Genomic DNA, 12,709 nt, shown 5'->3' with positions numbered 1-12,709 from the left:
TTAAGAGAAGCATTATCATGTCCAATATTGTCTGTACGGGCTTCCCAGGTGGCACAAGTGGTAAAGAATCCGCCTGCCAGTGCAGGAGATATAGGAGACTTGGGTTCGACCCCTGGGTTGGGAAGATCCCCTGGAGAAGGGAATGGCAACACACTGCAGTATTCTTGCCTGGAGAATCCCATGGACAGAGGAGCCTGGCGGGCTGCAGTCCACGGGGTCACAGAGTCAGACATGACTCAGCGACAGAGCACACACACATTGTCTGTATGAGCAGTTTTCACTAAGTGACTGAGGACTATGACTATAGAGTAGTGTCTATGTTGCATTTATTTAGTTTCTGTATGCATTCATTAGTACATTTAGGTTATAATTTTGCTTAAAAGTACTATTTTTACTAAAAGAAATTATAGCAGTTATAAACATATTCCTCTAGGATGTGCCTACCATGATGAGTACAGTTAAGGGCTCCAGTTACAGAGCTCTGAAATCCAGCAAGCACTGCTTTCAGATCAAGTCTCCCAGCCAATAAAACAGCACATCAGCAGAGAGGAGATCCCGCTGATGGGGAACTTTGACTCAATGGCTCTCCACTGGACTTGCCAAGACTTTCCTGGACTGCACTGCAATCTGCCTCCCTTCTCTTGCCCACGGGTCAGAGCAGCATCTGATAGCTCTCCTGATCTCTTCCAGTCTCCTCTCAAATTCATCTTAGAGATGGGTACCAAGCCCCCACCACATATATTGCAAATTTAATTCCATCTTGGTGCATGCTTGTTGGGGAACCTGGACTAATACATTTATCATTCAGGATGACTTCATGAAAAATTATATAACTTAGAATTTTTAGATCTATGAGGCATCTTAAGAGATCATTCCATTTCACACAGACAAAGGGAAAAATAAAGCCTGCTCCAATACTTTGGCCATATGATGCGAAGAGCTGACACACTGGAAAAGACTCTGATGCTGGGAAAGATTGAAGCCAAAAGGAGAAGCAGGCCGCAAAAGAGGAGATAGTGCTCCATGCACATCAGTCTGAGCAAACTCCAGGAGAGAGTGAAGGACAGGGAGGCCTGGCAAGCTGCAGTCCATGGGGTCGCAGAGAGTCGGACACGACTCAGAGACTACACAATAACAACAGAGGTTGAATGAATTTTCCAAGCGTGTATGGTTACTGAGAAAATCTGGGGCCAATTAAGTCAGTCGATCCTTCCTGTATTTTAAATCCGGTACTAACAAAATGCAACTGTAGGCAGAAGGTGAACTGTGTCCCAAAGCAGGCTTGTGTCCATATCACCTCTGAGATGAAAATGGACCATTATTACAGTAGATTAAGAATTGTTTCTAGCAGCCCTAATAACCCAATTGTTAAAGTGTCATCACCCAAAAGAAAATAATGCACGTGAACTCATGAAGCCTGTTATGGGACTCCATTACATCTCATAAAGATACTAAATAATAAGACTTCTTTGATTTTAACACTTTCATGTACTATCGTGTGGCCTCTCTTTGATTTATTTCAGTGCACTATCGTCATTAAATATTTTCTCATTGATGAAGTTTATCAAATGGATATTTTTATAATTTCCTACAAATTAACATTATTAAAGAAAAAATTAAGCATTGGACTTCCAATAACCATTGCAACAAACTACAAGACACACTAAATATAGACTCAGTCCAGCCTGCCTCACCTAGGGGTGAGACACTGACTCCACCCTGAGGCTTTTTCACTCTAATGTTTGTTCAATGTCCGTTTCAAAGTTGGATTTAAAGACAAGATGCCACAGGACAAACGACAGGAAATAGTTTTCTGGAAACCGGTTGTTTTTTTCTCTTTGAACATCATATCCTATTTTCAGTATTTTTTGACAAATACACACAAAACAGTGAAACACTACTTCCATTTTATTAAGTTCATTTAGTTTATTCAAGAGTTTCAAAGAACATTTTATTTAATAAAAATACTCATACTTTCTAGATTATATGTATATAGTGTGTAAAATTAAATTAGAAAAATATAAAACATATATTTGACATTTAATACTATCACTAGGAGGGCTTTCCTGGTGGCTCAGTATTAAAGAATTCACCTGCAATGCAGGCTTTGCAGGTTCAATCCCTGAGTCAGGAAGAATCCCCTGCACAAGGAAATGGCACCCCACTCCAGCATTCTTGCCTGGAGAAGCCCATGGACAGAGGAGCCTGGTGGGCTACAGTGTGTGGGGCCCAAGAATCAGACACGACTCACTGACTAAACCACTGCCACCCCTAAACCACCACACCAATATCACTGTTCCCCCAGGTAGGAAGAAGTAAGCTTGCTTAGAATTTAAGGACCAAAATTTATTGAGCAAATTCTAATTTCTGCTTTTGAGGTTACAACTCAATGCTCCGTTATTTCTTAAGTGTTTCTTAAATAAAATAAAAAGGAAACACCAAGAAAAGCCTTTGTGTTAGATGAACCATAGTCCCACATTTTAAATTGTCTCAAGCTATAATAATTTATTAAAATAGGTATTTAACTTAGATGGAAATGATAATTCAGTTCTAATTTGCATATTAATAAATGTATTTGGATCTAGAAATGCTTAGCTAGTTAATATAATTAAAGGCTATGCAGTTTAATATAATTCACACCAAGTCCAATGAGATAGGTAATACTATATTTATCAACAGACAAGGATAACAATACTCAAAGAATTTAAGTAATATCTCAAGGTTATGCAGCTATTTAGTTGTGGAGTTATGTATTTATACAGATGCATTTCAGATTATATGTGTGTTCTTCCCAATATAATACTGATTCTAAAATTGGGTTCCAAGGATGTATTCTAGATGTTTTTTTATTTCTGAGAAGTTTCTTTTTTAATTGTATGCTTTCATTTCGATTATAGTATAAAACTGATGAGTAAGCTATCGTGGATGGTGAGAATGACCACCAAATGTCTTATTGCTAATATGACTCTAGTGCTTTTCTTTGCACCTGTGTTTATGATCACTGTGCAGCCAAATGATTCTATGTTTTATTTCTTAGCGAAACAAGGCACTGCATTTAGTATCCAAGTGATAACCTGACAACCCATGAAGATCAAGTGAACAGTGCCGTAAATGTGGAAGCAGAGGAAAGCTGAATTTCCACCCGTATAACATGGTACTGAAAGAACGAAGATGGCAATATTTTTATAGCTGACTGAGAAAATCATTATCATTTTGAGATTCGTTCATATTCTGCTAATTGTTGTTTACTTCCTTTTTATTGCTGAGTAGTATTTCATTGTTTGAATACATCATGCTTTTATTTATTTATTTATTTTTAGTCCATTCACTTAGTGACAAATATTTGGACTACTTCCCATTGGGATTATTAAACATAAGGCTTCTATGATCATTGACATACAAATCATGGTTTGGAAATTATTCTTTGGTGAGGTTTAAAGGCCCTATTGCTTCTGTGGTACAACTGTGAGAAAGTCTTTTTTCCCACCCCCAACGATGTGATCTTCTTTGCTTTCTGCATCATAGAAAAAGCCATTCCATTTTTGGGGTCAATCTCTCCCGGGGTGCTTCCAGAATGAGGAATAGGAGTCTCCAGGCTCCAAAGCCAAGCCTTCTGCCCATTCTCCTTTCCACCTCCCATACTGTGAAAACTCTTTCTAGCCTTAAAAGAAGAAAAAAAAAAGTAAGCTGCTTTGTTTCTGTGCAAAACCTGTCTTCCTCAATAGGTTGACACACCAAGGGTCTTGCCAGCAAGGACACTGCTCTCTGCAGCGCCCTGTGGGTGGGGACTGCAGGGCAGGCTGCAGGTCTGAGGGAGACCAGGAGAGGAATATGGGGTGGGGGGACTATGAGATACCATTTAGGGACATCTGAGTACCAATTTTAGGAATAAGTGTTTGTACCTAGTTGTACGTTTCTACATGTTTTAATAGTATTTTTCAGGGAAGTAATAGTGGGAATCAGTGAGAAATTTTTTGCTTCAGAAGCAGTTCACAGACTCCATAAATTTGAGTCTTTTTCACAGTACCATAAGGATTGCTTGGGACTGCTCTGGTGGTTCAGGCAGTAAAGAAACAGCCTGCAGTGCGGGAGACCTGGCCTCAATCCCTGGACTGGGAAGATTCCCTGGAGGAGGAGGAGATGGCAACCCACTCCAGTATTCTTGCCTGGAGGATCCCATGGACAGAGGAGCCTGGCCAACTACAGTTCATGAGGTTGCAAAGAGTCAGACACAACTGAGCGACTAACACGCTAGGTTTCCTCAGTGATTAAGTAAAGCTTTTGCTGATCGAGGACTTCATAATCTCAAGTAGACGGGGTGGTAATGGACATACCATTAAGCAAAAGTAATACTTAAAATGTTTAAAAGCTGGAGCAATGTGGGGCTCAACAATTAAGAACAGACAGTTTAGGGGTGGAGGAGGGAAGGATTGAGAGCTTGGGATTAGCAGATGCAAACTAGTATACATAGAAAGGATAAATAATGTCCTACTGTAGAGCACAGGGAACTATAGTCAATATCCGGTGATAAACCATGATGGAGAAGAATATGAAGAAGAATACATGTGTATAACTGAGTCACTTTGCTGTACAGCAGAAATTAACACAACATTGTAAATCAGCTATACTTCACTAATGTATTAAAGAGTAGACAGTGGATATCAACAATTGGTAAGACCACAGAGTGAACCCCAGCTGAACATCAGCCTTGCCTAAGGGTAGTTGCACAGAGTTTATAACATGTTTTTCTTGTATGCTTTCATTGGTATAGCTTAGCATAGCCAGGGTCAGTATTTTTAATCATCATGTTAGGTAATGAGCCCTCAGGAATACAATTGTATTGGAAACTCATCTTTTGTGTCCCAAGTTTTTATGGTACTGAAGTTCTTGTGTTTTCAATATCATCTCCTAGACTTGTTCCAGAATATGATATCATTTTTGAAAGTAGAATAACTCATTTTTGACTCTTCTCAAACTTTTTACAAGATATTTTCAGAGGTTTAATATTTGGCTTAGAAATTGTGCCTCCTACCTCAATCTGCTAATAAACCGAGGGCAGAGGGGATAATTTTGAACTTTTAAATAAATTAGAAGGTAATTCGGAGCTAGGGATTAGCTCTTATAAAAGCATAGTGTTTTATCTCGGAGAACATCTTCCATCCTTCTTATCCAGATTTCAATTTGCAGAGAGTTTTCAGCTTTCAGCTCTCCTCCTCGCCTCTGTGTTCTTTTATTCCGATTTCTCAGGGCAGTGCTGGGCTGCATAGCGGGTGGTTGATGTGGGCTCCAGGTCTTTCAAAAGAGCAGTTATCACATTTTTCAACAGCTCAGATAGTAGAAATTTGCTTTTCTCACAGTACCCTTTTTTTTTTTTTTTTTTTGAAAGGTAGATTTTTGCCAACTGTAAATGGAACTCAAACCCCTGGGAGTTTAAACTCATTTCTAGGTTTGAAATCTACATTACTCAGATGGGCTTGAAACATGCAAAAATCATTTCCTTTACAGCTCAGGGATGTTCAAGAGGCTCAAATCTGAGCCAAAACAAGAAGATTGCCAGGAATAGAGAAACATGTTAATATTTTATTACTGTTATTCTTTCTATTGTATTAGTCATGAGGGGCCCCACAGCCTTAAATAATTTTCAATAGCTCAGAATATATGGTATGTTTTTTAATGATTATTTTTGTAAAATACATTTCCAAACTCCACTAAGAAAAAGTGACATTTTTTTTAAATTTCAATTTTACATACTAACCCTTCAGAATGTGTTAACAGTATCTTTTCCTATTTTATGTAAAATCTATAATTTTAAAACTGGCATATTCAAATATGTTTCATTAGGCCATCTGAAGGAGAGTAGAATTTGATGGCCTAAAATACATCTCTGCTGCTGAAGGAGTATTTCAGGCTCATTATTTTTAAGAAACAGTAAACACAGAGGATCTCTGAAAGTTGAGTAGAAGTTATCCGTTTGTAAGAGAAATTGACATTTATCAGGAGAATTTCATCTGGAAGGGTGTCTTCCTCTGCACCAAGAGGAAGAGGAGGAGGACCATATCTCTAGAGACTCAAATCCATGCAGCAAGCCAGGATTTAAATCTGCATTACAACCTTACCTGTGTTCATTAGGCTTTTCCTGGTCCCCTCGCTCCCCCGGCTGCCCCCACTCCAACATCTTCCTTTATCCGGTGACAGTATTTAAGGTGATGGCTTGGGTCATTTCAGGGTATTGGTCAGTTTTCCTGGTGATCTCCCATGTATAATGGACGTGAACATGTGGTTACACTTCTGTTTTTTTTTTTTTTCCTCCTGTTAATTTCTCTTTTATTACAAAGGAGTATCAGCTGAGAACTTAGAAGGATAGAATGAAGTTTATTTTTTCCTCCCTACATATCATAAATAACAGACTTTACCATCAGCAGTAGCATCCGCAGGAATAGAGACATGGTATCTCCAAGGCAACTTGGAGAAAACAAGAAAAACAAGCACAATGTAAAGAGCTCTGAAGTTAGCTTTTTCACTGTCTTATTGAGGACTATAGCCCAGGAGAACACCTCGCAGACAGTTCTGAGGAGCTGTACCCTGGAGAAGAGGGTTGGGGGTCAGTATATATATGATTTTGGCAAAAAGGTGGGTGCAGTCAAGCACACATCTAACTAACAGGTTGCTAGAACGGATATCTCAGTTATGATTTTAGTGTTTTTCTAAGTACGGAAGATGCAAGACATTTTTGAATCTATATATATCTATAGGACATCTCAGGGAAGTAACTCCCCAAAAGTTGATACTTCCTTAAATGGTTCTCTTGATAGTGACTAACTTTACGGTTTCTAAGCTTCAAGCATAATTTCTCCCCATTGTAATTAAGATGTCTTTGCTGTATTTTTTTTTCATGTTGTGGTTTTCTAATGTGTATTACTCATCAATTTATCAACTTCAGTTCTATCTGTTTTTACTTTCAGTTTTCCTGAAACCACAATCCTGCCTTCACAGACAGAGTTGTCATAATTTAACAACAAGAGAAAAGTGAAACCACAAAACCACATCTTCAGGTTGGGAATCTGCAAACGTTTTCTGTTAAAGGTCAGATAATAAATACATTAGATTTTGTGACCACACAGCCTGGTGGCGGTGCTGCTTCTACTTATGCTTGTTCTTCTTCTTTTCATCATTATTATCCCTTAAAAGTGTAAAGACTGCTTGTATCTACCCCAATACCTGTTACCTCTCACCCTACAGGAAGACACCTGGCCACCACCTTCTGCCGGCCGCTGAGTTCATGGTTCACTTTCAGGAGCAGTTTTAGCCTGAACCCTGCCCCCCTCCACCTCCAACCCAGGAAATAACTATATCCTACAACTTAGTGCTTGACTAAAGGTTCTTTTGCATTTAGCCTTACAGATTCCACAATGGTAGTTAGGTAACAGCTCTTTCCCCTACCCCATTTAGTGAGGAGGTTGTTTCAGACATTTTTAATCCAGTAAAATTATTCTGACTCATTCTGCATTCTATCAAGAGATTCTCCAACTTCCTACAGGTTTTTTTTTTTTAATATCTATTATTACTTGTATACATCAAGATTCATTCTTTCTAATTTCCAGAGATGCATGATGTCATGTATAGACCATTACAGTAGACTGTGTGTGCTAAGTTGCTTTAGTCATGTCTGACTCTTTGCAACCCCATGGCCTGCAGCCCACTCGACCCCTCTGTCCGTGTGGTTCTCTAGGCAGGAATACTGGAGTGGCTTGCCATTCCCTTTTCCAGAGGATCTTCCTGATCCAGGCCTCGAACCCACATCTCTTATGTCTCCTGCATTGGCAGGCAAGTTCTTTACCACTAGCACCACCTGGGAAGCCCTACAGTAGACTACAAAACAGTGTCATTGGTCTTGAAAAAATTCCGTGTTTTATCTAGTCTGCAGCATCCTCTTAAACCCAGAATATCTTGTACCCAGGTCTGTTTACCATCTCTATGTTTTTGCCTTTTCCAGAATGTCATATAAATAAATTCATGCAGTCTTTTCAGACTGGCTTCTTTCCCTTAGCATCATGCATTTAAGATAAACCCATGTCTTATAAAGGCATGGCTTCATAGCCCACACCTTTTTATTGTTGAGTGGTGTTGTATTTTAGGGATATCCTAAAGTTTACTTCCCCATTCATCTATTGCAGAACATCTTGGTTGCTTCCAGTTTTTCGAAAATTGTGAATAAAACTACTGTACACATTTGCAAATAGGTTTCGATGTGGATCTAGATTTTCATATCAGTAGGGGAAATACTCCGGAGAAAGCAATGGCACCCCACTCCAGTACTCTTGCCTGCAAAATCCCATGGATGGAGGAGCCTGGTAGGCTGCAGTCCATGAGGTCGCTAGAGTCAGACACGACTGAGCATCTTCACTTTCCCTTTTCACTTTCATGCATTGGAGAAGGAAATGACAACCCACTCCAGTGTTCTTGCCTGGAGAATCCCAGGGACGGGAAGCCTGGTGGGCTGCCGTCTGTGGGGTCGCACAGAGTTGGACACGGCTAAAGCGACGCAGCAGCAGCAGGGTAAATATTCAGAAGCATGACTGTTGGATAGTTCTCCATGATTGAATTCAGCTTCACGTGAAATTGCCCAGCTGCTTTTCAAGTTCCTACACCGTTTGCATACCCACCAGTAATACATGACGTTCCTTCTACTCTGCACCTCACCAGCACTCGGTACTGTCAGATTTTCGATGGGGGCCACGCTAAGAGGTATATAGTAGTAACTCATCACTGTTATTTGCTTTCCCTGATGACAGAAGCTATCAAACATCTTTTCATGTGTTCTCTGTATTCTCTATGTCTTCTCTGGTGAAATGTCTGTTTAGATTTTGGCCCATTTTTAATTGGGCTGCTTGTTTATATTACTGAGTTTTAAATGCACTTTGCATATTTCTGGGACAAATACTTTGCCAGACATTTTTTGATAGTGTTGTCAACCAGTCTGTGCCTTGAGTTTTCATTCTCTTAACAGGGTGTTTCAGAAAGCTGAGCTTTTTAACTTTAATAACTTCCAAATAATCATCTTTTTTACTTTATGTAGCATGATTTTTTTTTGTTGTTGTATTTTATCTAAAGACTCGTTGTTAATCTCAGGGTCACATAGATTTTCTCCTGGAAATTTTTCAATGCTACATTTAGATACAGATTTGCTTTGAGTGACTTTTGTGGAAACTATAGAGTGTGGGTCTAGGTTTATTTTTTGCATATGGACATCCAGTTGTTCCAGCGTTATTTGTTGAAAAGACTGTCCTTTCTGTACCCAATGTCCTTTGTCAAAAATCAGTTGAATATATTTGTGTGGGTGCATTTCTGGGCTCTCTGTTCTGTCTCACTGATCTATGTGCTATTCTTTGGCCAATATCATGCTGTGTGATTACTGTAGCTTTATAATAATTCTGGAAATCAGATAGCATGAATCCTTCAACTTTGTTCACCTTTCATATAAGGTTGGCTATTCTAGGCTTTTGCCTTTCCAAGTACATTTCAGAATCAGATTGCCAATATCTACAAAGTAGTTTACTGGGATTTTAATAGGGTTGTGCCATACTTTCATTTTTATAAGGATGTATGTAATAAATCCTTTTTGGAATTTATTGCCCAAAGTAAAGTTTGCTTCTTTTCCCTGAAACCCATCGAGACCAGGGTCACTCCTTTTCTTAATACTAACACCAAGGAAGCAAAGAAATAAATCATTTTTAGAAATTACTATAGTCATTTAATTATTTTTTGTATTGCTATCAGTAAGCTTTTTAACATCCTAACCTGCATATAGATATGTATGCATACACTCATATATATCCCAACCCTATTAATGGTTGGTATTATATAATTTATAATAGAATAAACATAAATATACAAGTAGAATAAAGCAGAAATTTAAATCAAAATATCAATAAAATTTATCACTTTATTTTTCTTTGAAAGTTTTATAAATAACATCAGTTTGTACTCTGTGTTAAGTATAATAGCTATTTTTTATACATGTTGTTTTACTTGTTTTCAAGTGATTCCTTAATAGAATCAGAGAAAATTCTTCACATAAATGCAAAGGCCCTATATCTACCAAAGGGGAGAATATGAGCAGGAAAAATATAAAAATGTATTGGGTTAGTAAAAATTCAAAATCTTTAGTAGAGCCAGAATTGAAATTTGTAATCTTAGCAAAATATATTTAGAAATGTAATGAGGCATTATCAGAGGAAAATACAATGGATCCTAATTTTACTTAAATTGTATTCATAGATGTACATTTGCAGAACAGAGAATCTGAAAATAAATTAAGACTATACAGTAATATTATTTCTTCATATTCTACACAGAATCCATGCAGCTGTTTTTATCTACAACTTAGTAAGAGAAAGAAGAAACACTCTATTTTTAAGTGGTTAAACTACTTACTCTGGTTTACCTTTAGTAGTTCATGAAGAATATATTTCATATGATGCTGGCTTTTCCTTTGTACATAAAGGGCACTTTTCATCAATACCCTTGAGCAAGAACAAACAGCTACTTTTGAACAAGAAGTGTGTTGAGTAGGTATCAGGTATATAAAAGAACAACAGAACTGAGAATAGGACCTAAAAATCTTGTAAAGTTTTGTGTTCATAAAATAGCCTACATTTTTTTCTTATGCAAAATACATTTCAGCCCTGATGGGCAAAACTAAAATAGTATTTCCAAAATGAATTGTTTTCAGAAGCCATCTGTAAATTCAAAATGTCAGCCACACAGTGTCTCTAGAGACCTCACCTCACCTCATATTTACTTAGTGAACTCACAGTTATCCTTTAAAACCCATACCAACCCTTTGAGAAGAGTTCCTGGCTAATCCCAAGTACATTTGGGATTCTCGTATGCTCCACTACTAATTTACTTACTTATACATTGGTGTCTACAACTAGACCTTTCGAGTTTGACAGAAGTGTAAAATGTCCATCATCTTTTTCTTAATCAAATTATGCATACCCCTTGAAACTGCTTGATAGGGAATCTTTGCAGTATATATATTTACTGTGATTTTGCAAGATTCTTTCTTTTGGCAGCAGAGCCGTGTCTTCAGTGAGGGGTGCCACATTTGAAATCTGGCTCAAATTCCTGCACTAAGCAAGAGATCCAGACTTCATATTAAGGTGACACCCTGGGTCTCTACCATTCTTTGTTTAGTTTGATCGTAGACCCAAGCACCATCTCTGTTGGCGGCCTTTCTGTTTTGCCTCTAGTGATGCTGTGTTCTATCAGCTACTCCACAACTCTTATTGGACCACGCCCCCTGGCTGCTCTTTTGACCTTGAGCACTGTGGCAATGTGACTGGTTCCAAATAGGAAAAGGAGTATGTCAAGGCTGTATATTGTCACCCTGGTTATTTAACTTATATGCAGAGTACATCATGAGAAACGCTGGACTGGAAGAAGCACAAGCTGGAATCAAGATTGCTGGGAGAAATATCAATAGCCTCAGATATGCAGATGACACCACCCTTATGGCAGAAAGTGAAGAGGAACTAAAGAGCCTCTTGATGAAAGTGAAAGTGGAGACTGAAAAAGTTGGCTTAAAGCTCAACATTCAGAAAACTAAGATCATGGCATCCGGTCCCATCACTTCATGGGAAATATATGGGGAAACAGTGCAAACAGTGTCAGACTTTATTTTTGGGGGCTCCAAAATCACTGCAGATAGTGATTGCAGCCATGAAATTAAAAGACGCTTACTCCTTGGAAGGAAAGTTATGACCAACCTAGATAGCATATTCAAAAGCAGAGACATTACTTTGCCAACAAATGTCCGTCTAGCCAAGGCTATGGTTTTTCCAGTGGTCATGTATGGATGTGAGAGTTGGACTGTGAAGAAGGCTGAGCGCCTAAGAATTGATGCTTTTGAACTGTGGTGTTGGTGAAGACTCTTGCGAGTTCCTTGGACTGCAGAGATCCAACCAGTCCATTCTGAAGGAGATCAGCCCTGGGATTTCTTTGGAGGGAATGATGCTAAAGCTGAAACTCCAGTACTTTGGCCACCTCATGCGAAGACCTGACTCATTGGAAAAGACTCTGATGCTGAGAGGGATTGAGGGCAGGAGGAGAAGGGGACACCAGAGAATGAGGTGGCTGGATGGCATCAGTGACTTGATGGACTTGAGTCTGAGTGAACTCCGGGAGTTTGTGATGGACAGGGAGGCCTGGCGTGCTGCGATTCATGGGGTCGCAAAGAGTCGGACACAACTGAGCGACTGAACTGAATGTGGCAATAACTGTGACCATTGGCTTCTGACAGTTAAACCCACAACCTGGTCTCTACTGCTTTGGAACCCTGTAACCCTCATTACTATCAACACACTCACTCTGGGACCATCCATCCTTCTGGCAGAGGAAAGCTGACACCACTGAAACTGTGTTTCTGGAGAACATAACCCTTCTGGCAGAGCTTCTGGTCTCAGATGGCATAGCCATCTCATCACCCCCACCAAACCGGACTTCAGCATCATCTTTCTCTAGGATTTGCTTTGCCCACTATGAGCCGCTACTTTTCTCAGGCTTTTATATTCTTGGACCATTCCTGGCTCCAACTATTCTAGTTGGTGGTGTCTGGAAAGCAAATGCCAAGGAAGAACTAGAAGGGCAAGGCATTTACGGTGAGGATCGTCTGTGAGCTGTAAGGAGAGGGAGTAGGACAAGCCAT

The sequence above is a fragment of the Bos taurus genome, chromosome 24 (assembly GCF_002263795.3).
Source record: "Bos taurus isolate L1 Dominette 01449 registration number 42190680 breed Hereford chromosome 24, ARS-UCD2.0, whole genome shotgun sequence".
Classification (NCBI taxonomy): domain Eukaryota; kingdom Metazoa; phylum Chordata; class Mammalia; order Artiodactyla; family Bovidae; genus Bos; species Bos taurus.
Note: the sequence above shows the minus strand (reverse complement) of the source record.